This window comes from Ochotona curzoniae, unplaced genomic scaffold (genome assembly GCF_017591425.1).
Source record: "Ochotona curzoniae isolate NIBS_2020 unplaced genomic scaffold, NIBS_Ocur_1.0 contig_2404, whole genome shotgun sequence".
NCBI classification, from domain to species: domain Eukaryota; kingdom Metazoa; phylum Chordata; class Mammalia; order Lagomorpha; family Ochotonidae; genus Ochotona; species Ochotona curzoniae.
In genome coordinates this window covers 10642606-10668520 of record NW_024465451.1, presented here as the reverse complement: position 1 = coordinate 10668520, position 25915 = coordinate 10642606, and positions in this window count along the sequence as shown.

Sequence of the window (25915 nt, the reverse complement as noted above, 5' to 3'; positions counted from 1 at the left end):
AAAATGGGCTGGGGCTGGGCCAGGTAAGGGTCCTTCAGGATCACCCCAACAAGGCTGCAGCATCCACCAGTGCATATAAGAGCTGGCCCTAGAGGTAGGGTAGGCTGAACTATGCTAAGGTACTTACTAGTTCATGTTAGGACCAGAGCTGGGGTGAGACTGACCAGGCAGCTGCACCCACTGACATGTGCATTGGCTGGTGCAGGGAGCAGACTGAGCCCAACTCTGTACCATCTGGCACATACAAGAGCAAGGCCTAATGATCTCCCAGGTGAGGTTTCTTAGAGGCTCCAACTAGACCACTGTGCTCCATCCCTAACCTCAGGGAAAACTGTATGTGGCCCAACCCTCGAGCACATGTTGCAGGACTAGGTCACTTTAGTTGCTAACCCTCATGCAAGAATGGAGAACAAATGCAGATGAACATGATAGTCAGCATATCTAAGCCAAGAGAAAACTGCAAGTACTTCATCAAAAGATGGAAAGAAGAGCAGTTTGAACAACACTCTAGGCCAGGCTCTACAACAGATTCCTAGGTCTATTGGTACACTGAGGTAGACTAGAACATTCAGCAAGCCTTAGAAAGAATTTTACACCTCTGGTGTAACAAACCCGACAACCTCTCAGAACCATCTAGACCACTCAAATGATACCATTAGAACATTCTTCCCCACAGTGGGGCCTCAAATGACTGTCTCTTCCCAGGGGGCTGATATAATGTGGTAGCAAGGAGCAGCATACTTTCTTCCCCCGCCAGAGGCCCATTGTGTAGGGGGGGAAAACAGAAACATCTCACTAGCTTCTCTCCACCCCACTGATCTTCTCCATCCTAATCAGAATCGGAGGCCTACATGTGTCTGTAACCCCCTTATCTTTTTAAATATTAAAATAAACTTTTTAAAGATTTACTTTTTTTTATTGGAAATGCAGGATTATAGAGAGGAGAGACAGAAGAAGAAAGATTTTCCATCTACTGGTTCACTTCCTAAATGGCCACAATGGCCAGAGCCAGGAGCCAGAGCTGCTTCCAGGTCTCCCACATGGGTGCAAGGTCCCAAGGCTTTGGGCTATCCTCTACTGCTTTCCCAGGCTATAGCAGGGAACAGGATGGGAAGAGCGTAGGAGTCAGGACATTAAATTAAAAACAGAATGTTTTTCTTTAAGTCCAGCATGGTGGTATAGCATGCTAATCTTCTGTCTGTAGCACTGGAATCCCTTTGGGTACTGGTTTGTGTCCCAGCTGCTCCACTTCTGAAATCCAGCTCCCCACTTATGGCCTGAGAAAATGGTGGAAGATCGTTCAAGTCCTTTTATCCCTGCACCCATGTGGGAGACCCAAAAGAAGTTCTTGGCTCGCAACTTCGGACTGGCTCACTTCCAGCTGTTGTAGTCATTTGAGGAGTGAACCTCTGCATGGAAGACCTTTCTCTCTTCTTTCTCTGCAAAAATCTGCCTTTCAAATATAAATAAATAAATCTTTTAAAAAATTTGTGTAATGTACTGTGATTACTGGCTAAGTGTCCCTTATCCAAAATGCTTGTGACCAGTGTTTTAGATCTCAGAGTTTTCGGGTTTGGGATGAGCTGTATTGACTTTATTGGGTGAGTTTTTCCTAATCCAAAATCTGAAATTCTCCCAAAAAACTTCTGGAATAACGATGGTGCTCAAAAATGCTCAGGCTTGGGAGCATTTCAGACCTTAGATTTTGGATTTTTATGTTAGAGATGCTCAATCTATCTGTATTCCAATTCACAGACTGAGAAGTAAAAAAATTCTGAGTTGAAATAATGTGCACAAGTTCATCTGTGACTGGTGAAAGGCATGATACACAGGCTCTCTTCAAAACACACGGCGGCCTCCTACCTCCCATCTCTCTTCAGTACAGCCTTTTGAGTACACTGCCCTGAAATTTTCCTTTGAAAATAAAAATCTCCTACTTCAATGCCTTTGATGGCTCTTCAGTGCCACTCCAAGTAAACAGTCCAAACTCTCTAGCTTAATAATCAAGACCCTTGACAATCTGGCTCCAGGCAGATGTTGCCAGCTCACTTTCCCCTGTTCTTCCAAGGCACCTCAGTTTTCCACACGCATGCCTTTCTTGTTGCACTGGATGTTCTTGATGCCTCCACACCTCTTTCCCTCTTTTTATGCTTGAAGAACTCACAGTTTTCCTTCAAGATCCATTCAAGTGCTGCCTCCTTGGTGAAGGTTTCTCCAGATAATCCAGATAAAATGAATTTTCCTTGGCTTTCTCTATTACCTTGTTGACCCCTTTGTAACAGCCTCCTTTGCATTGTCATGACCTGTGGTTCAAGATCTTCAATGACATGGGAGCCATATTTTACTTTTCTTTACACTCCATAGCTGTTTGGGGAACAGAACTGAATCTTAACCCTTTCCCATAATAGCTCTTGGATTTGGGGGCCTTGCCAAGCTCTTGCCTTATCTCATTCTATTACTGGTTGTTTCTTCTACAGGCTAAGGATCCCAACTCTGGCAACTGGTATTGTGACATAGTGGGTAAAGTGTCTGTCTGTGGTACCAGCATACCGTATAGGCACTGATTTGAGTTCTGGCTGTTCTTCCAATCCAGCTCCCTTCTAAAGAGGATTAGAGGATGGCACAAGTGCTTGGGTCCATGCACCCACATGAGTGATTAGGAAGAAACTCCTGGCTTCCATTTAACCTATCCCTGGCAGTTAACAGCTATATGGAGAATGAACCTATAGATGGAAGATTTCTCTGTGTCTCCCCTATTTTGTGTGTGTGTGTGTCTTCCCCCATTCTCTCTCTTTTGCAACTCTTTCAATATACCAATCTTTTGAAAAAAATCCCCTTTCAGGATGCTCCAGCTGGGTTGGGGTACCCACTGGTGAGCATGAGAGCCAGATTGAGGACAACAGGCTGGGCTTGTGACATGGATAGAGTCTCCCTTGGTGCAGGTGTGAACTGGGTCTGGGGAGTGACAGGCTGGGCTACACTCCAGCACCCACTGGTACTTGTGAGAGCCAGAGCGGGTGTAGAATGAGCTGAGCTAGGTCTTGACTACCACTGAACCACACAAAAGCTGTATCTGGGTGTAAAGCATGGCTGAGCTGCATCACCCAACAGTAAAAACCAGAATGTGTGTGAAACAGTTGTGCAAGGATACTGTTCCTGCCAGGACAAGAGGTAGATAAAGTCAACCTGGGCCAAGGACCTACTTGTGTCACCAAGATCTGCCAATGGGGAGAATCAAGATGGTGGAATAGGGTAAGGACATGTTTAAACAGATGCAGAAATATTAGCCAGTGTGAAGCATAGAGGGCACATTCCAGGAAATAAGAGAGGACAGAACAAGGACAGAACAACCACAGAGGGGTGACTGGAGACTGACAGACACAGGAAAGCAGCGGACACAACAGTGTGGTGTTGTAGTGACTGATACTCCAGCGGCATTCAGTGAGTGGCTTCCCAAATTGTACCGGCAGCCAGAATTATACCAGGAACAAGGTGGAAAGGGACTTTCACCAAGAACTCAGGAGGTGAACCCAGACGAAGAACTGCCTGTCCTGCTGGTCTGTTTGGTTTGACCAGGAGCAGAGACAGAGCGGCAGATCTGAGACAGACAGTACAGGAACAGGATGGATTTCACAACCCCATCTACCCCCTAAAGCTATATCAGGCACCATTTTGTTTAAGCATGCAAGGGCTAATAGTACTGTGCATGTACTGAACTGGAAGTGCACTCATTTGTGGCTTAGTGAACTGTAGCAGCACAGCATCGTACAGGTTCCACCCAGATAGGTCCAAGTAGCCCTCAGACTTGATAGCCAGCAGATCAAGAACTCTAAAGTAGCACATCAGGTGACATTTCGTACAGCGTGGCAAAGAAGTTAAGACTGCAGGGACAAAAGTAAGCTGTGCATGTACTGAGCTCAGTGCATTGCACTGGACCCACAGGAAAATAATAATGACTTTGACATTGTATGGGTCAAAATAGGTCTGTGTGGCCCTCAGACCTAACAGTCAACAGGTTCTGGCAAGATCAGTACCACCAACAACCTAGCTATATAGGACACCTGGTGTCTCCCTAATCCTGGGACCTACTCCAACCAGAAGTGGGAGAAAGGTTGTACAGACAATGGTGCAGCCTCAGCACAGTATTACAGGAGATGGAGAGTGGTGAGCCAGATGGTGGAGATCTAACATAAGAACCCAGACCCAGAAGCAAACAAAGAGCCATGTACCAATTTCAAGAAGTAAAATCGAACTGTAGACCTGTGGGTGACACAACTTAGAAACCTGACCCAAGGAAAAGAATCTGATAACCAAAAGCACAATGATCAAGAGCAAAAGAAGATACAAAGGCACAATGAATATTACTGAAAACTCCCCTGCAAAGGAACAAAACTCTTTGCCAACTTCAGAGTTCACTGAGGATGACATCAAGAAAATGAGCGATACAGAATTCAAAGCACTTTTTGTAAAATTTCTTATCAACAACAAGAAGCATGTAAAGCAGTATTTTATATATATATTTTTTTATTATTTTTTTATTGGATAGGCAGATATACAGAGAGGAGAGACAGAAAGGAAGATCTTCCGTCCGATGATTCAGTAAAGCAGTATTTTAAGGAATTCAAGGAATATATTACACTGGAAATGAATCAAATGAAAGCTGATCTATCAGAAATGAAGAATACAGTGGAACAAATTAAAAGTACAGTGGAGAGTCTCCAAAATAGAATGAAGGAGGCAGAAGAAAGAACCTTATAATTAGAAGATATTTCCTGTCACCGGGAGAAAGCAAGCAAAAAGCTGGAACAGAGCTAGGTCAGGCCAAAAAAAGTATTCAAGAACTAAAAGACACTATTAAAAGGCCAAATGTAAGAGTTCTGGGAGTCTCAGAAGGTGCAGAAAGAGAAACTGGATTAAAGGTATATTCAATGAAATGATAAGAGAAAATTTCCCTACTCTAGAGAAAGAATTGGGAAACAACATCATGCAGGAGGGCACTGAATTCCCAAGAGGGTTGACCAAAAGCAATCTTCACCACTACACATGATCATCAAACTCTCTTCAAGCGAACATAAGGAAGAGATCCTTAAATGTGCACGTGAAAAAAACCAACTGACATATAAAAGAATGCCAATTAAACACACAGTAGACCTCTCACAGGATACTCTACAGGTCAGAAGAGTGACATATTCTCGATTCTAAAAAAAAAAAAAAAATTGTTGGCCCAGGATAACATACCCAGTAGTTTTCGTTTGTTTTTGAAAATGAAATAAAAATTCTTCCACAGTAAAGAAAAATTGAAAGAAAATACCTCTTCCAAACCTGCCCTACAAGTGATACTTGGGGATGTTCTCTTGACAGAGAAGAGGAATAGCGCCCACCAAAACCAAACGCAAATGCAAAGAACATCCCAGTAAAATAACAACAGAGGACTAAATGAATGAACAACCCATTCCTAAAATGACAGGACCAAATTACCACCCATTCATATTAACCCTGAATGTAAATGGCTGAAACTCATGAAGCAAACATCATTGATTAATAGACTGGATTAAAATAACAAAATCCATCTATTTGTTACCTACAGGAGACACATTTCACCAACAAAGATCAGCAGAAACTATATCTCATGGATCTTGATTTTTCTTGTTAGTTCTATTTCTTCAAAACACTTTCTTCTGATTAAATTATTCAACAACTCATAGATAATACATTAGCATCATTTTCTTCAAGAAGGTTCTTGATTTTCATTTCTTCAGTGACAGATTAGTCATTCAGTAGCATGTTATTTAACTTCATGGTGTTATTTTTTTTCTTTCTGTTGTTGATTTTGTTTTGTGACTTTTCATTTATGGGGATGTATAGTAATTGTGTAATGGAGACTCTCATATCCATATGTGAGGATACAATGAAGTATGTGTCTCTACTTCCAAAGCAAAGATGGACTCCCAATAAAACTGTTTACTATATATCTTGACAATAGGATCCTGGACTCTCTGTTGTTGTCCATGCCCACAATCATGGACATATGACTGTTAATGAAGAACTATACTGTAGTAATAATATAGGGGAATTTAGTGAGAGGGGAGGGAATTGTGGAAGGTATGGGGAAGTCCCAGGGTCTATGGAACTGTATTATAAAATGATAGTAATACAAGAGTAAACTTAAATAAAAAATCTACCAATGGGAGGAGACCCAACAAAAGAGCTTGGGAAACTCCTTCATCAGGACACAGTCCCTGCAGGTGAGCACCAGAACCAAGGCAATGGGACCAGCGCAGTGGCCTAGTGGCTATAGCCCCTCTTCAATGTGCCAGAATCCCATATGGGTGCCAGTTGTATTTCCAGCGGCTCTGTTTCCTATCCAGCTCCCTACTTCTGGCCTGGGAAAGCAATTGAGGACTGCCCAAATCCTTGGGACCCTGCAGGTGTGTGGAAGACCCAGAACAGCTCCTGGTTCCTGGCTTCAGATCGGCAAAGCTGTGGCTGTTGCGGTCTCTTAGAGAGTAAATTATAGGACGGAAAATCTCCCCTCTCTATATAACTGACTTTGCAATAAAAATAAAATAAATCTTAAAAAAAAAAAAAGCCAAGGCAAGGAACATCTCAACCACATCGTGAGCTGTAACTGGGGACTGGGTCAGGATGCACTGAGCCAGGCTGCGCAATGCAATAGTGGATGCTAAGGTGAGTCAAACCATTGGAACAGTGGGTGCTGAGTTTGTGAGCCCCAGTGGTGGGGAATCCAATGGGGCTCAGATCACCTGACCCTGGTTCTGAGGCTTATCTGTGTGATGGGTGCTTGATTCGTGAGCTCTGGGGGCAAGGGATCTGGTGGGACTTAGGTCTCTTGGCCTGCTTGTGAGGTGGGTGCCAGGTTCGTGAGCAACAGGGGCAGGGGACCTGGCTGGGCTCAGATCACCTGGGCCTAGTCTCTTGGCTTTCCTGTGAGGTATGTGCCAGGTTCATGAGCCCCGGGAGTGGGGGACCCAGTTGGGCTCAGGTCACCTGGTCCTGGTCTCTTGGCCCCCTGTGAGGGGGGGGGGGATCCAGCAGGGCTTGGGGTGCCTGGCCTTGGTCCTGAGGCCCGCTTACATGGTAGATGCTGGGTTTGTGAGCTCCCGGAGGCAGGGGAATCCAGTGAGGCTCAGATCACCTGGCCCTGGTCCTTGCATCTGTCTGCAAGTGAAAAAAGTAGAACAGTGGATGCAGACCCTGCACATGGGGAATATAGCAGCCCATTTGGTACTATAACAGAGGAAGCAGAACAGAACAAACTGGACAACTACTCCAGCAAAGGATGACAGCAAAAATCTGGGTGAATGGAGACTTGAAGTCGACTATGTCAGCCAATGGACATTGGGAGGGCTGCCTCACCCTTGGATTGGCAAAACTGACAGCATTTCAGAACTATCCAAACTACTTAATCATAACCCTCAGAACATGTACTACATTGGGACCCTGGGTTGATAGCAGGGTTGATAGCAGTACCATTCCTGGGTACTGGGACATTTGGGAGGCTGGGTGTGGTTTCCCCCTTTAACTCTCCCCTTCTCCCAGAGACAAGAAGAAATAGGAAATTTGGAAATGATGATTACATCCACTTTTCCTAAACCCTCGAACCTTCCTACTCTGATCAACCATGTAATATGTAATCATCATCAAAAATAAAAATTAAATAATAAAAAAGAATATATACATATATATTAATCCCCTTTCAGCTGTCTCATGAAGTCTGATTTCCAGATTCCTTATCTGACCATTTACTTTGGAAGTCTATGTTGTAAAACATGGTGTAAAGGACAAAACCTAATAACCCAGGCAAAGTCTGGCTGCAGCAGGACAACGCCAAGGGGTTACAGTCAAGAAATAAAAGGAACATCAATGTGTACCTGGGGGTCGGGCCCACATTATCCTCTTTCCTCTTACAACAATCTGGTGAGGTAGGTGTTATTTATACTTCATTGATGAGGATATTGGCCATGTAGCCAGGTACATTGAGAGTGAGTTAACAAAGCCACAAGTCCAGAAAACAAAGTGAACTTGTGGTCAACTAGTACCTCTGGATCATGTTTCTATCAACTACTGTCACGTTAGTATTATTGTTTCCCATTACCAGCTAGTGACAAGCTTAAGGGCAATGGAGGACAAAAAGAATCTGTGCCTTTAGAAGGGTGTGAAACTAAAGAACAGAGGAAAGGCATGTTGGATTAATGACCAACTTCTCTAACAATAACAGCCTTTCTCTGGTGGCTCAGACAGAGCCTGGAATTTCTCAACCACACAGCTTCCTGGAACTACTTTTATTTGGTTTTTTACAAGAGGAGCAAGAGGAGAAGTATCTTAGATAAACAATGAGGCTTGGGCTCAATATGTCTGCAAAAACACTCACACCAATAGAATCTGAGTTACTGGCTGGATCTTGGGTCACAGGGTAAACCACAAGGAAGCTGCTGCTGGTCTGTGGCCTGGGTCTGAGGGGGGTCCCTCTGTGCAAACTTATCCCACAAATATTGACTGAGCACCAACTGTGTTACAGACAAGGTGAGAGGAGCTGGGGATGTAATGAATGAATGAGAGAGAGAGAAGAGAGAGAGAAGTCCATCTTTTGGAACATATAGCTAGACAGGAGACAGACTTGGGAATAAACAGAAGACTATTTTATTTTATTTTTAAAGATTTTACTTATTTTTATGGAAAGTCAGACATACAGAGAGGAGGAAAATAGAGAGGAAAATCTTCCGTCCACTGATTCACTCCCCAAATGGCTACAAAGGCAGGATCAGAGTCGATCCGAAGCTGGGAACCAGAAGTCTCTCCTCTGGGTCTCCCATGCAGGTGCAGGGTCCCAAGGCTTTATACCGTCTTCTACTGCTTTTTCAGGCCACAAGAGGAAGCTGGATGGGAAGGAGGGCCACTGGGATTAGAATTGGCACTCATACGTGATTCTGGTGCATTGAAGGCAAGGACTTATAGCCATTAGGCTACCACATTGGGCCCCAGGAGACTATTTAAGTACAATAATCAAAGTATAGGCCCAGGAACAAGTTAGGGAACATTTCATCCATCCTGGGGTGAGGAGAGAAGACAAAACATCAGAGGAAGTGCCTAAGAAAGGTAATCTTTAATAAAAAGTGTATTTACTTATTTGAAAGGCAAATAAATAGACATATAATAATCTCCTACCCCATGGTTCACTCCTCAAATGCCTACAACAATCAGGGCTGGGGCTGAGCCAGGTTGAAGTCAGGAACTAGGAACTCAGTCTGTGTCTCTCACCTATCTTGTAGGGATCCAAATGCTTGAGCTATCGCCTGCTGTCTCCCAGGGTGCACATAAGCAGGAAGCTGGAATCAGAAGGGGAGCTGGGAAGCGAACCTAGGTACTCTGATGTGGGGTGTGGTTGTTATAAGTTGTGTCTTAACCATTATGTCAAACACCTGCTCCCCAGGAGGTAATATTAATTGAGGAATAAGAGTTAACCTGGTGGAGGAGAGAGAAACCGAAGTTCTAGTTATAGCAGAGCCTTTGCCTAAAGTTCCCATAAAATGCGAGGAGAATTATAAAGTTTAGACTTGAACTCAAATACATGGCGCTGGGGAGGTGAATAGCTTATTACTAAGCATCTGCTGTAAGCAAGGAACTGTGATAAGCCCTTCACAAACACTATTTCAGATCCTCAACTCACTATATGACTTTGAAGAATTTATTACACCTCTCTGGGCCTTACTAGTAAATTGAGAACTCAATGAATTCTAAGCTCCCTTCTAATCTCAACCTGTAATATAACTGAGTAGAAAAACATTCGAATCTGCATCCTTTCTACCATACTTACAGAAGTGCAGGTGAGCATGATCAAGCATCCAGGTGACAAGCAAAGCACCCGAGAAGATTATGCTAACCTTAAAAACATTGACCAATGGCCCGGTACAGTAACCTAGTGGTTAAAGTCCTCGCCTTGCATTCACCTGGATCCCATACGGGCGCCGGTTCACATCCTGGCTGCTCCACTTCCAATCCAGCTCCCTGCTTGTGGCCTGGGAAAGCAGTGCATGATGACTCAAAGCCTTGGGACCCTGCATCCATGTGGGAGACCTGGAAGAAGCTCCTGGTCCTGGCTTCAGATTGGCTCAGCTCTGGCTATTGTAGTCAATTGGGGAGTGAACCAGCAGATGGAAGCTCTGTCTCTCCTTCTCTCTGTGAATCTGACTTTTCAATAAATTTTTTAAAAATCTTAAGAAAAAATACTGACCAAGCTTAAGAGGCATATTGAAATAATGATTGCTGTCATTGGAAAGGGTGGGATCATGAACTGTGGGAGATCAGAGTGCAAAAGATCCTGGAGATAGAGGGAGCTGCCTTTAGATGGTGTTTGTGATGGGCACAGGTGCACAACTGTTAAGGAAGGCTGAGTGAAGGAGTCACTGTGAACAATGGAGACAGCAAGAGTCCCACAGGATCAACCTCGTTTATTTGCCCCCTCACTTCTGCACATCCTTAGCTCCTCCCACTTAATGCTCAGGGTTCTTTGCTGATAGTGAAAAAAATTCAGCCTGCTCCCTCTGTTCCCTACACGCACTCTGCTGAAACCACACAAAACCACTTACCATATCTTATATGTGTACTCAGGTTTTTGTCCCTCCTGATTCCTCTCAGTATAGTCCTCCACTACCCTACTATGATTGCAGCTTGTCCATCCATTTCTCAATGCCTTCTAAAATGCCATCTTAAAAAATATATTTATTTCCACTGGAAAGTTAGATTTACAGAGAGAAAGAGAGACACAGAGAGAAAGATCTTCTATCTGTTAGTTCACTCCCTTTGTGGCTGCAATGGCCAGAGCTGAGCTGAACCAAGCCAGGAGCCAGGAGCTTCTTTTGGGTCTCCCACGTGGGTGCAGGGTCCCAAGGGTTTGGGCCACCCTTCACTACTTCTTCAGGACACAAGCAAGGATCTAGAAGGGAAGTAGAGCAGCCAGGGCATGAACTGGTTCCCAGATGAATGTTGGCACTTGTAGACAGAGGATTAGCCAGCTCAGCCATTACACCAACCCCTAAAATGCCATCTTCTTGGGACTGATGTCTGGCACAGCAGTTGAGATACTGCCGGGGCACCTGCATCCCATATTGGAGTGCCTGGTTCAGGTCCTGGCCCCTTTGTCCTTGATCCAGCTTCCTACTAATGTACACTTTGGAAGATAGCAGGTGATGTACTTGGCTTTTTGCCATCCATGTGGGAAACTCAGATTGAATTCCAGACTCATAGCTTTGGACGAGCCTTGCCCTGGCCACTGAGAACATTTGGAATCTCAAGCAGCAGATGGAAAATAGAATAATAAAATTAAAAAAAAACTATTTAAACATAAAATGGCATTTTCTATGTAGTCCTTTCTGAATGTTTTCTAGATCTTAGAAAATTTGGATTACGTTTCTTTTGCAGCACTTGGAATTTTCTGCTTTATGTTATAATACATGTCCTCATTAGACTGTAGGTCCCCAAGGAAGCATGCTAGGTCATGTTGATCTCTCCCCAGGGCTTTATACCTTGTAGCACTCAACAACTGGCCAGATGGCCATCTCCCCAGCAATCACGTGGACTGTGAGCACAGAGACCTTAATGAGAAAGTGGTCTAATGATAGAGTCTTAATGAATCCGCTGTTTGACCACCACTTAAGGAAAGCTGGAATTGTTCTCAGTCATCCTCTGGCCATTGCAGCTATTGTTATGTTGAACTCATGTGGAATGGAGCCCACCTCTCCCTCTCTATGAACAGAGGACTTTGGCTAGCTAATTCCATTCCCTAATTGTTTCAGTCATATGAGCCAGAAGACAAAGCTATGGTGGAAAGGGAAAATATAGAGCAAGTGTTAAGACTAGCTGATTGATTCAAAGGAAGCCCATTCCAGAGGGTGAGATGAGTGTTAGAGAACAAGCATGTGGCTGGAATGTATCACTCTGTGACACAGGCACACTGTCCCTTCTTCATAGAGGAGCAAAATCAGGGAGAGCTCAGGGCTCAGAGAGCTGAAGATGCTTATTCAGGGCTACGGGGTATGTGGTAGAATCAAAACATGTCAGGTCTGATGTATTCTCCGCTGTATCCTCTTTGCCACTCAACAGGATAGTTACCCAGGAAGGAACAAAGTACCCAGACTTTCTTGGGGGAGTTAAACTGAAGCATTTTCAACCCTTCAACTGATCTTAAATTTAGTACAAACATGGCAGCTGCTTAAATCACTCATTGATCTCAGGAAGCCTTGAAAAAATTGCAAATGGCCAACAGTCAGAAGGTGTGAACGGAAAACAACAAAATCTACTGACCATGACAGTACTAATGTGTCTCAGTACTCCCAGTCCTAGTCCCTACCCCACACACGTTCTTGAAGTACCAGAAGCCTTCACTTCCATTTTGTGCACTTAGCTCCCCAAGGCTGGGTCTCTGACAACACAGTCAAAATCCCTCAACGTGGTAGAATGCATGCTCCTTTTTTGCTGTCACTATTACAGGGCTCTGTCAGGTTTAACCCATGATGCATTATATGAAATAGCAGGCCTGGAGGTTAAAAACAAACAAACAAACAAAAAAAGATCCTGATTAAGTTGCCTATTCCCCATTGCCTCTGTACTTCCTGCTTTCTTCCATGTATGATCCTTTCCAAACCAAATTCTATCTTCCATGTGTCTCTTGGCTAATTCTTATTTATTTGAAAGGCAGAGAAGCAAAAATCTCCCATGTGATGGCTTGCTCTGCAAATGTCTGCAAAAACTGAGGTTGAGCCAAGCTGAAGCCAGGATCCCAGAATTCAATCTGGGTCTTCCACCTGGGTGATAGGCACCCAAGTGTTCGTGACAACACCTGCTGCCTCTCAAGGTATGTATCAGCAGGAAGCTGGAACTGAAGTGGTTCTGGGACTTGAACCAAGGACTTCAATATGGGATGCATGCAACCTCATTGATATCTTTGATATCCCAAATACCCATCTGCTCTTGGCCTTTTCCATTTCCTTTTTAAAAATCAAACATTAAGCAGTTAATGACATATAGGATATTCTGCTCCTTCAGCTATGAAAAGTGGATTTAAAACAAACCATAGGTTCAGGATGGACTAAACGGTGTTAGTTAAATTACCTTGAACTTCATGGCACTTACACTGTGAAATATTTTATTGTTATCTTAGTTACATTTTTTCATTAAAATTAAAAAAAAAACATACAAAGAAACTGCAATCTAACTTGAAATACAATGATGGGATTTATCTTGTGACATGCAGACACTCACCAGTTCCTGGCAGGGAGAAGGGCGCAAATGGCTTTCCTGAAACATCACAGAAAAGCTTTGAGCTGGATCTAGAAACAGAAACAGGAATCCCTCAGATGTTTTATATATATATATATATATATATTTATATATACATACACACACACATGCTTCATTTGTGTTTTATTTACTTATTTTAAGTCTTTGACACATAGTAGCACATATTCATGAGGAACAGTATAGTAAGTAGATACACAGACAATGTGTAGCAAACTTGTAGCATTCTCTCCTTCACGTCTAGCCTTGCTGGAGATATTGTGTGAATGAAGTTCATGATTCCAAAAAGCTTTCTAGGATGGCCCAAAGTCTTGGAACCCTGTACCCACATGGGAGACGGGAAAGAACTTCCTGGCTCCTGGCACCTGGTTCAGCTCCAGCCATTGCGGTCATTTGGGTAGTGAATCTGCAGACGGAAGATCTTCCTCTCTTTCTCTCCTCCTCTATGCATATATGACTTTCCAAAAAAAAAAAAACGTAAATCTTTAAAAAGAAAAAAAGCTTTCAGCCTAGAAAAAGAGTTTAAAAGTGTACCCCAATAATGGGAATACAGTGTCTATGGTGTCATGGAGAGAGTTACAGAACCACCAGGGGAGCTGGGCAGAGAAATGTTAAAGAGAATTTTTCTCACAAGCTGTATAGTGGCAGAAGTAGAAGATATCCTTACAATTCTGGGTCCTTGGTGTACAATGCCTCCGGATCCAGAATAGCATCTATGATGGATTCTGCTCTTGCTAATCCAGCTCTGGCTGATTCCAGCTTTCATTTAATACAGACATTGAAAGACAGCAGGGATGGTTCAAGTAAAGCAAGTAATTTTGCTACTACATAGCAGGCCTGATTGTCTCAGCCCAGTTCTGGCACTCTCACCATTTGCAGATATTTGGAAACCAGCAAATAAAAGCCTTCTTACACCCCATTGTATCCATTTTTCCATGTCTCTTAGGTAAATACTGTCAAGTTTCAAGTGTTAAGATCTATTAATTATGTTCATGTAAGTTAATATTTCTAAAAGAAAATATAAGCTCTTTATAGCACAGTGCTCTCATAGATGTAATTATTTTTCCAATTATGGGCTCTTCAGACTCAGGTTGTATCTAATGATCCTTATAATATAGTTAGTATACAAGTACTCATGAAAATCCCACGGAGTCCAAGTTTGAGACACAAGGACCTGATCAGTAAGTACTTGGATGGTACTCTCCCCATTTCCTTTTCCCCAAAGCAAGCAGACTGACACAAAGACCATGGACTGAACAAAAGGAGGTTTGTTTTCATACATGTCTTTGTAATTTTATCTGAGTTCCTTAATAAAATTGATATTGTTGTGTTTATTTTGCAAACATAGGATGAGTGTTTGGCATAGCAGTTTAACTTGCCCTGTAGGACACTAGCATCCCACATCAGAGTAGCTGTTTCAAGTCTTGGCTAGTCTGCTTCAGATCAAACTTCCACTAAGGTATGTCCTGGCAGGCAACAGGTGATAGCTCAAGTATTTGGGTCCCTGCCACCCACAAAACACAGCTTGAATTCAGGGTTCCTGGCCTCGATCTGGCCTAATGCCAACTGTTTTGGGGGCTGTACCAGTGGATAGAAGCTCTCTTTCAAATATAATTAAAGTTAAAAAAAAATAAGACAATTTATATAAGTGGCACCAAACAGCTTATTCATTTCAGCTCAATCTTGTTTCTAGGTATTTTCATGTTATTATATGGAGCTAGAGATTGGATGTTGGCAACTTTTTCTGTAAACAACCAGAGTACAAACACTTAAGGCTTTGCAGACCATTAAGGTCCATTTCAGCACAAAGGTAGCTACAGGAAGTATGGCTGTATGATAATAAAACTTATTCATGTTCATGTCATGAAATTACGCTGCTGCTTCTGTGTTTTTTTTTTTTTTTTCAAACACTTGAACATGTAAAAACAAATTTAACTCCTGGGCCAAACACAAATAGGAGAGGGGACAGAGTTGATCCTGTTCCGGATCATTCATTGTTGTCTTTATAGAGTTTTCTATTGTGTATGTATTCATTCATTTGCTCAAAATATATTTACTAAGCTTCAAATAGATACTGTTATAGATCAGACACTGATCAGACATACTAGCCAACAATGAGGTGGGAAATGATGAAGGCCCCAGGAGATTTGCACATAAGAATTCACAGGAACAGGAGCAAGAGCACCCTGTTCACATTGATATAGTAGTTGAGAAAATGGGTTCTAGGGGCAACTTAGATTCCTCTTCTCATTTCACCACTGATTAAATGTGTGACATTGGACAAATTCCTTTACATACCTATGCCTAGGTTTTCTTCTCTAAAATTTAGGTAATAATGACAATACCTACTGTATAGGTTTGCTGCGAAAATAATCAGAAGCACTAAATAAGGCAAAATACATATAGCATCTGGAAGACGGTCTGGTTCATAGTAGGCATTGCACTCAAATCAGTGCTAATTTTCATTGTTCAAACTGGGGTATCATGGAAGGCTTCATGAATGCATACTAGGACTTTAAAAAAAATCCCAAGCAGGATTCAAACATACAGCAATGGAGGGGAAGGCAGATCATATATGGAAAAACAAAGAGCAGCAGAGGACAAATACAGAAAACTAAAGTGAATCAAAAGCTAAGCAAAGGGGAACAGAAAGGATCAACATTCAGAAGGAACAATTGTGGCCACATCACAGAGGGCCTTGAATGCAAGGCTAAGGCTAAGAAGTTTGAAGTTTGTCCTAAAAGGAAGGAGGCCTTGTCACGTCTCCTGGCCTCAGAACACATGATGCTCCTGGGATATGGCAGGTGTGGGAGGTAAACTGGAGAGAAGAGTCAAGAGGTTCTAATTCCTATAGTTTGGGCAATGACATTTCAGAGGGCAAGGTCTGTGTGATTTAGAAGCTCAGGAAGAGAGCACAAAGGCATTACAAAAAAAAAAAAAAACAGTAAAGTTTTTGGCTTGTGTAGCTGGGAGTATGGTGACCTGGAATGGGAAGTACACATAAAGAAGGTCTGGGATGATGTCTGAAGCTTCCATGTGGAGTAGGCTAATGGAACTGGAGCTAAGAACAAGCAAGCCTGGAGAGAGGGCTGGCAACCTGGGCTATGTGCTTGGAGTCCTGTCAACACCTCCATGAGTTTGTGATTATCCCTGTTTTAAAGAGGAAGAACCTCAAACTAGAGGAGTTAGCCTCAACTCCTCAACTTCACAACTCACAATCCACCAGCAGGAGACCTTCTCAGGGCTTTACCTGGAGACAGTCCCTCAGACCCTGGCTTGGAGGTGGTTGGCAATGCCAGCAAATCTGCATTATGCACTTCCTTGACTTTAGCAGCAGGGGCAGGTACAAAGACAGCACAAGGGCAGCTGACAGTAACTTTACAAAGTCATCACTAGAACTCCAAAAACATAGCATTCTGGGGTCATTTAAGGTGGGTCATAGCCCTTCTCTTCTCAGTATCCCAAGATTTAACAGTAAGAAAGCCTGATATTGTTACTGGTTTGTATTTATAATGAGTTAAGAAAATATTGAATTTTTCCCAAATGCATTTATCTGCTGTGCACACTTCTCAGTACTTAGTGGAGGGGGCTGGAGGAGGAATCTTCGAAGAAAGCTTTCTGGGGAGAAGAGGTTTGGTACTACTGGGTCTTCTCACTGAGGCCCTCTGCTGGGATGTTCACAACCATTTTGTGGTGCCTTTGGCAACCAGCACCTTTCCTCCCAGCTGGCTCTCTGACTCCACTGCTTCTCAGCAAAACAGGCAATGAGAACAGGTCAGGATGTGCCAATGGGTCAGGAACAGCCGCTGCACCCGCAGACAGCAGCAGCAGAGTCCTCACTACACGGAGCAAAGTGGACTAAACCAGGACACCTGTCCTGGCGCCGACCTGCTGAGGTGGCATGGTGGTCAAGAAGCAGCGCTGGATGGAGAACAGGGACAGCCACCTGGCTCCCAGTCCTCATGCTTTCAAGTTTCTATCCCTTCGCCCTCTGAATTCACCCTCTGGACTCAGCTTGGGTCTTGAAAGCTTTCTGAAATGCAAACCTGACTATATCATTTCCCTACTTAAAACTCTTCAAAAGCTTCTCATGGCTTATAGCAAAGCATTCCCAAGCCTTTGAGTCTCTTTATGCCTCTACTATTATCGAGGACCTTGAAGAACTTTTCTATCCACAGTTAAGTCACTTCCATAGACATTTATCATATTAGAAATTAACATTGAGAACTTAAAAAGACCCGTTTTAAGTGACAGCCACAGAGCTATCATGCGTTCATAATTTTGTTCACAGAAAACATTTTCTAAATTAAAAAAATTAATGAGAAGACTGATGTTTCACATTTGTGCAAATCTGCTTTTCACGACTGGTTTAAAAGAAGACAGCTGGATTCTAAACCTGCTTGTGTATTACATCTGCCCGGCGCTATCGTGTCCTTACAGCGCACTCGCCAGAGAGAAATGAGTAAAAAATAATACTTAGAGTTATAATGAAAATAATTGAGTTCACCGGTCCAAATCTCAGGAACACCCAGGGTCCTAGGACTTTTGGAAACCACTGATCTACAAAGCACACCCGAAGCTCTTAACCTAAACAGGCAGGGCTACCTCTGCCTGGATAATTCCTTCCCTGGACTCGCACAGCACCGGCAACCAGCCGGTCCTCACCCCAGCCTCTGCAAGCCGGCCAGCGCGCCCGCGCCAAAAGGACTGCTTCGGGAGCCAAGTTGGACTGGACGGTCCGGAGAGGCGGGGAGGCTCCCCTGACCTACCCCGGCAGGGTCATCCTTCCCTGCGGAGGACAGCCAGGCGGGCCAGGAACCCCCCACATGGCCATCTACCAGCTGGCTGACCCGAGAGGCAAGTCACTGCTAACTCGCATTGGCGGCTCGCCAGAACTGTGCAGCCACGAGCCCGAGGCGGGGTGAGGAAACCACAGAACCTCCGCTACACCGGGGCCCACCGCGTTCCAGCTGACGGGACGCGCCGGCCAAGCCACCGCCGACGCCCGGGATCCACTCGGTCCCGGCACGGCTCCCTGGTTTCTGCCAAGCACTAAAGTGCTGGTGTCGCACCAGCCTTCCTGCTCCACGGCCCTACCGCGTCGCCGCCGCCGCGTGGAGGTGCGGAGCAGCGCTCCCAAGGCCGTCTCACGGCCAGCCCCTGGGAGGGCGGGGGTCGCGGAGGCGGCGGGGTCGCTCCTCCGGACGGCCGTCGCAGTCCCCCGCTCCACCCCCCCACCCCCCGGCGCGCCGGGCCGCCAGCCCCGCCCCCCGCGCGCGCGAGCCCAACGGCCCGGCGCGCGCCACCTCGCGGCGGGAGGGGCGCGGGGCGGGTCCGCGCTGCCCGCTGTCCTCCCGTCAGCCGCCGCCGCCTCCGTGGAGCCCCCGGCCGCCCGCCTGCCCCTACCCGCAGCCCCGCGTCCTTCGCCTTCACCGCGGAAACATGGCGGCGGGAGAGGAGTGAGCCCCCCCGCGTCCCGCTCGGCCGCAGGCGCAGGTAAGCGCGTCACGGCCGTCCGGACGGGCCCGGCTGCCGGGGGGCTGAGGTGGCGGCGGGAGGTGCGCCCGCCCCCCTCTCCGAGCGTCGGGCAGTCTGTCTGTAGGTCCGCTGGCCTCTTTGGGGATCCGCCGTGCCGCCGCCCTTCCCCGGCTGTGGCGGCTGGCCCGAGTCCGGGCGGTCGGCCTGCTCGGCGTTGGCGTGGGGCCGCGGGGCCCAGTGCCCCCCGCCGCGCCCTTGACGCGCCGGGCGCACCGGGGGGTGCCGGGGCGGGGCGCGGCTGCGGTGGGCCGGGGGAGGTCGGGGTGGTGGGCACCAGCCCAGACCCAGAGTAAGTGATGCGGGGCTCGAGTTGGGGGCTGCGGGGAGGCAAGGGCTGCGGGTCGCGGGGCTGGGGCACCGGGGGCCGCGAGCTGTCAGCAGCGCCGAGCGCCGCGCTGGGACAACTCACAGCCGCCACCTGCCCGGGGCTCCGCTGGAAAAGGGGGCGAAGAAGAGCCGGTTTGTAAACCTCCTCCGGGGGCGGGAGCGGCTCGTGGCCTGGACGCGACCGCCGCTGTGGGCGAGGAGTCGGGTGAGCCCCACAACGGACCTGTAAGTCCTGAAAGGGTTGCTCCAGCGTCCCGTGCCGGAGTGCCAGTGAGAACCCTCCGTTTGTACGCTAATTAATTGGACAAGCCCGTGTGGACCGCTGTTCCCAAGGAAGCCCGTTCTGCTCCCCCCGGCCCCCCAGCACAGGTCATGGAGACACAAACAGCTGCCCCCGGTCCTTTCTAGTTTCTCTGCAGCTGCCACACGTCAAGACCCCTCCGCTCCCACCCCGTTCTTCACTAATTCCCGTTGCTTCTGGAATTTCTCCTGTTGAGATTCTCTGATTTGTTTTCTGGATGAACTGCAGGTTGCGCAAATTCCCTTGAAAGGAGAGCTTCCAACTGGGAGCAAGGAAGCGGTCAATGGCTAGTAACTCCGAGAACACTCACCTGCTTAGGTTAAAAAACGTAATCCCTTCCTCAATCTCTCCTCTTTGTGTTTTGAACTTTCTAAAAATTAAAAAAGTCGGTGTTGAAACAAACTACATGAGGTTTTATTTTGCGGAAGTTTTTATGTTTTTCCCCTTAAAAAAATGTCAGTAAGCATGTTATCAAGTAAACTAATGTGTATCAAAGGATTTTCAGGTGTCGTGTGTCATGCAAACAGAAAAGCATACTGTTTTTAATCTGAAAAGGATTGGGATCTGGTTTGGTGCCGAACTGCAGTTTAATATTCGATTGCAAAGGGAAATGCCTTGTTGCATCAAACTCCTTACTTTATTTCTAACAGCAAATAGAAAGCCAAAGTTCCTTAAGTATATTTATATGTTTACACACTTTCTCTCGCTGACACTATTTTTATTTTGTTTTTTTTTTTTACATCACTTAGCCTTTGTGGTAGATAGAGTTGTTTCGAGAAGAGTCTTTTGCTAACTTCCTAACCCCTTGCCCAAACCACCCTGTATGGTTAGTAATTTTTTTAAGTTCAGCAGAGATGTGATATTTTATAGATAAAGTACTAAGCTCTTGTATGTGGGACCCTGTTGAAATTCTAAGTGAACTTTCACTGTTTTTATAACAAAGGCAAGCACATACCAGCAGTCAGAACTGGTTCTTTATCTTTTTTCTCATACCTTCGTTTAAAAGTTGCTCAGTGGTTTCAGAGTTTGGAGCGTATATGTCAAGTTCTGATTCCAAATGTTTGTGAAAATGCTCTTTCCCATTTATGTGAGTGAAATTTTGTGTAGCACTATTCTATTTTGTCTTGGAACTATAGAGATGCAGAAAAGGCTGTGGCTCTTGCCTTCAAAATATTTGGCATCAAAGATATGAAACTCTAAATGGTAGGAAAGTGCTAAATGACTATTCTACTGAAAACATACAGTTCTCATGTTCTAGCCTCTATACATATGTACCTACTATGTGTCAGTCATTATGTAATGTGCATAACCCCAGGATGAGTAAGAGTTCTAGTCCTTGTGGAGCTGCCAAGCTGGGTGCTTAAATAGGTCATCTCAGAATAAAGTGGGGAAAGCTCTTAGACCAGGATAGGAATCAAGGCTTTGGGGACTAGATGATGCCTGACCCAAATCTTAAATGGCAAATAAGGAGTTAGGCAACAATGAGTAGAGAGTATGCTTCAAACCATAAATAACTCGAGCAAAGCATCCATGTGAGAAAAGGAATTGCTTGCATTGAGAACCACAGACAGTTTGGGAGTGCTAAGAATGAAGATAATTGTATACTGAAATTTGAAGGATTTTTTATCAAATGGTTGAAGCAACGTTTCAAAAATGTTTTTGTAGGAATGAATTGGAGAAAAGCTGTGAGACTTTATGACTGATCGAATGCATAGGTGAAAGAATAAGGAGTCTGGTGTGATATGCAAGCTTTTGGCTTGGATGACTAAGGGAATGGTGATAACATTCACTGAGAAAGGAAGCTCAGTGGTACTTTCAGATGTGAAGATGTTACGATTTCTTGAGTTAAACCTACAGTTTCTTGAGTTAAAAGGAGCAAATGTAGTAGATGTAAGCTGGGAAAAAAGATATTGTGACCAGAAAGTGGGATGTTACTAATGATCCTTAATGTGTAGTTCAAGTGTCTGATGTAGGATGGTTCCCAGTGACAGCTAGGTGTTCTGTGAGGGTAGCTGAGATGAGGGAGAGTGAAGCTGGGTATGATAAGGAATTGTGAGTGAATCATCTGTGGGGATAGCGAAGTGATTTAAGATGATAGGATATAGAGAAGAGGAAGGTTGTGACCCAGGTGCAGTAAAGATGGGTGATTAATCAGGAGAGTGGTAGATGGCAGATAAGGTGGTGGGGTCAAGTGATAGAGCCAGATGGCGAGAACCTCAGAGGAGGAGGAGTTTTCAAACGCTAGAGGGAAGAGTATTGTGTTTTAACTTTTCCCTCCTGGAAGCAGTGTTCTGCTCTCTTCTACATTCAGGGCTCGTATTAATCATTCTGTTTTCTCTGAAGTCTCTTGTTGGAACGTGGGAGACCAGATACCTCGTGTTAAAGTCTTTCTGTTAATTCTTAATGATGAAAGGCAGTGAAGCAGATTTTTTTTTTTCCTCTGAGACTAGTGGGTGGATAGGAGATAATGAGAGCAGTGAGGATATAGTCATGGTTTCTGAGCAGGGTATAATAGAAAAGAGTCTGGACACTAGAGTTAAACCAAGATTGAGCTCTGAACTCCGTCACTCACTAGTGTTGTGACTACATGTAAATAGCTTTTGCAGACTTCAGTGTCTTATCTGAAAAATTCTTACCTCACAGGGTGTCACATAGGAGATTAAATTAGATTAAATTAGATATATTGACAGAGTATCACTGGAAAAAAAAACAAATGGCATGTCATAGATGGAAAATATGTTAAGTGTCTTCCATCCTTTTTAAGTAGCTTATGTTCTAGCAGAAATGAAACTTCCTCAGAGACTTAAATCCCTTCTAAGGGAGGTAAAAGCAAAATGACACAGCCGTTTAGAGGAGGGAGCATCATTTTTCAACCTTTGGAGACAACACTAAGCTTCACATTCAGGAGGAATTTCATAGGAGTCTTAGAGAAAAAAATTTTAATACTAATTTAGGTAGAGATACAAATTAGAGGAATTTTAGAGTGTACGTGTTAATAGTTACCAGACATTTTGAGTATCAGATTTGTACTGAGTATCAGATTTGTATTTGTTGATAGTGGTTTATGTGACTAGAGAGATGGGCTAAGGTCATAGTACTGAAAACTTGAAAATTTAAGTTTGGAGTTGATTCTAGATATCCTAGGGAACCATGGGGTGAAAAAAATCTGTATTTGAAAATAAGTTCCTATATAAGCCAATTTTAGGTTACAAAAAGAATCACTAAGATTTGTAGTGTTGATCTTTATAATAACCTTCTTTGGCAGATAGGCTTTGTGAAGTTGAGAAACATACAAAATCTCACCAGTGAAAATGACCAATTGCAAATAATTCCTTTTCATTTTACTGAACCTACTTAGATTTGCAAAGAAGTCTGAGTTCCTCAGTACAACCGAAAATTAACTGTATAGCTTTAGCCAGGTCACTTTTACTCTCTGATCCTCACTTCCTTCATTTATAAAATAAGGCACAGTGTAGGTACACTAAGTTTAGGTAAGGTAAACTATATAAGGTTAGTCACATACTAGACCTCAAATGTTGGGTCCTTCCCTTACCATCACTAAATGATCCTTTGTCAAGACTTTGTGCTAATTTGTGCTAATTTGTCCATCTGTGGGCATCAGGGAAGTGCTGGAACTAATTATTTGGGTAACTTTATGGCCAGATAAATCCAGCTGATTATCTGTTCTCTTTGTCTCAGCCTCTCATCACAAGTCTTCTATCTTATCATTCTTGTGCTGATCTTATTTTCACTTATTCCAACCTCATTTTTTCTCCTTAAACCTGTCCAAATTCCTGTTTCCTACCCTGTTAATTATTTTATTGGATGTGTTTTTTGTGAACTGGCCTTTACTGGAAACTAAAGGCTCCTTCCTGAGTCATGGAAAGCACATTTCTTGCTTTGTAGTCCTCTTAAGTGGGTGTAGCTCATTCTTTCACATCCCTCCAATCTCAAAAGAAAGAAGTGAGGATAACTATTTCTAGACCATTGCTTCTCCATCTTCTTAAAAAAACACTCTCCCCTTATTTCTGGCATATAGGTCTTCTCTTTCCCTTGGGACCTGACACACAGTTTCCCCTTGTTCTTCAGTTACTGCCCTCAACATGGGTGACACTATTACTCATGTGGAAGACTTATTTCTCTCATTACAGTGATTTCTTCAACTCAGGCTATCATCTCTAGCTAATTAACTCCCACATTCATACTACAAACCTTGTATCACCCAGATGTGGTCTATCTCTAAAATTATAAATGAGGCTATGTGGCCTTGTTTGAAATTTCTCTATCTGAACTTCAGTTGTTGCCATTTTATCTGCTACTTGACACTATCAAAACCTGTCTTTATTTTCTCCCTTATCCTGCATAATTTCTCTAATCCGCTACTGTTTCATTGACTCTTTTGTCTTTATCCTTTACTTCAGTGTTACATTGCCTCATCTTGTCTGGGCAGAGTCCCATAGCTTGTTGAATCAAATTAATCTTTTTCTCCTTGCCTGTATCAGCTCTGCTGAGTTTTGCTGGAGAAAAATCGCACAATTATGTGGATTATTACCAGTAGGCCTTCATTGCCTATTATTTTTTGGCCCTGTTTTCTCTGATGTCTTATGTCAAACCTATTCTGTTTTCAGGCTTCTTGCCAACACGTTTTCTCCTCTCACTCTCAGTTTATGGCCCCACTTCTTGTTTGAAAAGCAAAATAAGTAGGAAGGGGGTATTGTCACGTGCCTATTTCCTGTTTAATTTGAATTTCTTAATACTGTAAGGCAAGATGCCAGGTCATTTATTATAAACCCCAGTAACTGTGATAAAGCACTGATGAGTGGATAGAGGAAGTGCTGTACCACATTGTAAACAGCTAGTGAATGTCAGAATGAGTTCACAAGACCATTCTTACTGCAGGTTGTGTGCTTGTCCACAGCGACTCATTGCTTCCTTTGGTTACCTTTTAAAAATACTATGCTATTCGAGCTTCTTGCTGGTTCTACTGCAAGTCATCATTTACTATCATTAACTAAATTTTAAAGCAGATGAAGGCTACTACATTATTTTTCCCTTATGTGTTTACTGTAAATGTTACAGTTGTTTGCTTTAAAATTAAAAAGCTTATACATAGGATATATTCATTTTAACAATTATGGCTATTGCTCAATGTTTTTTATAGGCACATTTCCAAGTATTTGCATATTATAATTGTTTTACACTCATGCTTATGTAGACTTTGCTCTGGGACATTTAAACATGATGGCTATTATGTTCTGTTAAATATAATAGAAAACATGAGAATTAACATACTTATTCTTGAAGACATTTGAGAACAACAACTTGTGTTAAATAATTTAGAATTTTAGACTTCTGGGCCCGGTGGCGTTGCCTAGCAGTTAAAGAATTTTAGACTTCCAGTAGGATTTTTTTTTTTTTAGTCCCCTGCAATGTCTCTGTTGCCTTCAGGGTCTACCAGGAATTCTGTAAACCAGATTTTCTCATTTCTTTAAAAAAGGAATTTGTGAGTATAGAAATTTCTAAAACCTGACATGCCTTGGCAGTTATACTTCCAAATTAAGAGACTAAAAAAGCTTAGAAGCATTGTCTAGTTTATTTGTGTATGCTTATTTGATTTTTAATTTGTCTATTCATTCAGCAAACAATAGTATCTAGTAACTGCCAGACTTTGTGCCATGTGCTGTGGCAAAGATGACTACCATAATTTAGAAAAGAAAATCAAGGTTTAACAACATAGTTGTAGTATGTTTAACAACCAAACATTACCATCCATAGCAATAAAGGATTTCCACAAATGGATTAGAGATAGCTCAATATAAAAATTATGTGGCATAAATAAGACATTTCAAGTGTTTATTAAACATTCATCAGTAATTAGCAAATTAAAAAATCAAAGTTCTAATGAGTAAATTGAAAGCAAATTTAAATTCTAATGAGATACTGTGACATCTATCAAATTGGCAGTAGATAAGAAGTCATATAATGGCAAATATTGGTGGAGATGTGGAATTAATGGGACTCTTTTGAACTTTTTGTTTATATAAAGATTTATTTACTTGAAAGGTAGAGTTACAAAGAGAAATCTTTCATTCCCTGGTTCTCTCTCTAAATGGCTGCAGCAGCTAGGCTAGGGCCAAGCATCTGGGTCTCCCAAGTATGTGCAGAGACCCAGATACTTGGGCCTTCCTCCACTACTTTCTCAGGCACATTCCTATGGAGCTGGATAGGAAGTAGAGCAGTTTGGACTTGAACCAGCACCCATATTTGATGCTGGCTCTGCAAGTGGCAGTCCAACCGACTCTGTCACAGCACTGCCTCCACTTGGCAGTTTTGCTTAAAAATTTTTTAAAAATTTTATTTGAAAGGCACAGTTACAAAATAAGAGAGAATATATATGTGTGTTTGTTTATTTTATATTTGGGGGTGAAGAGAAAG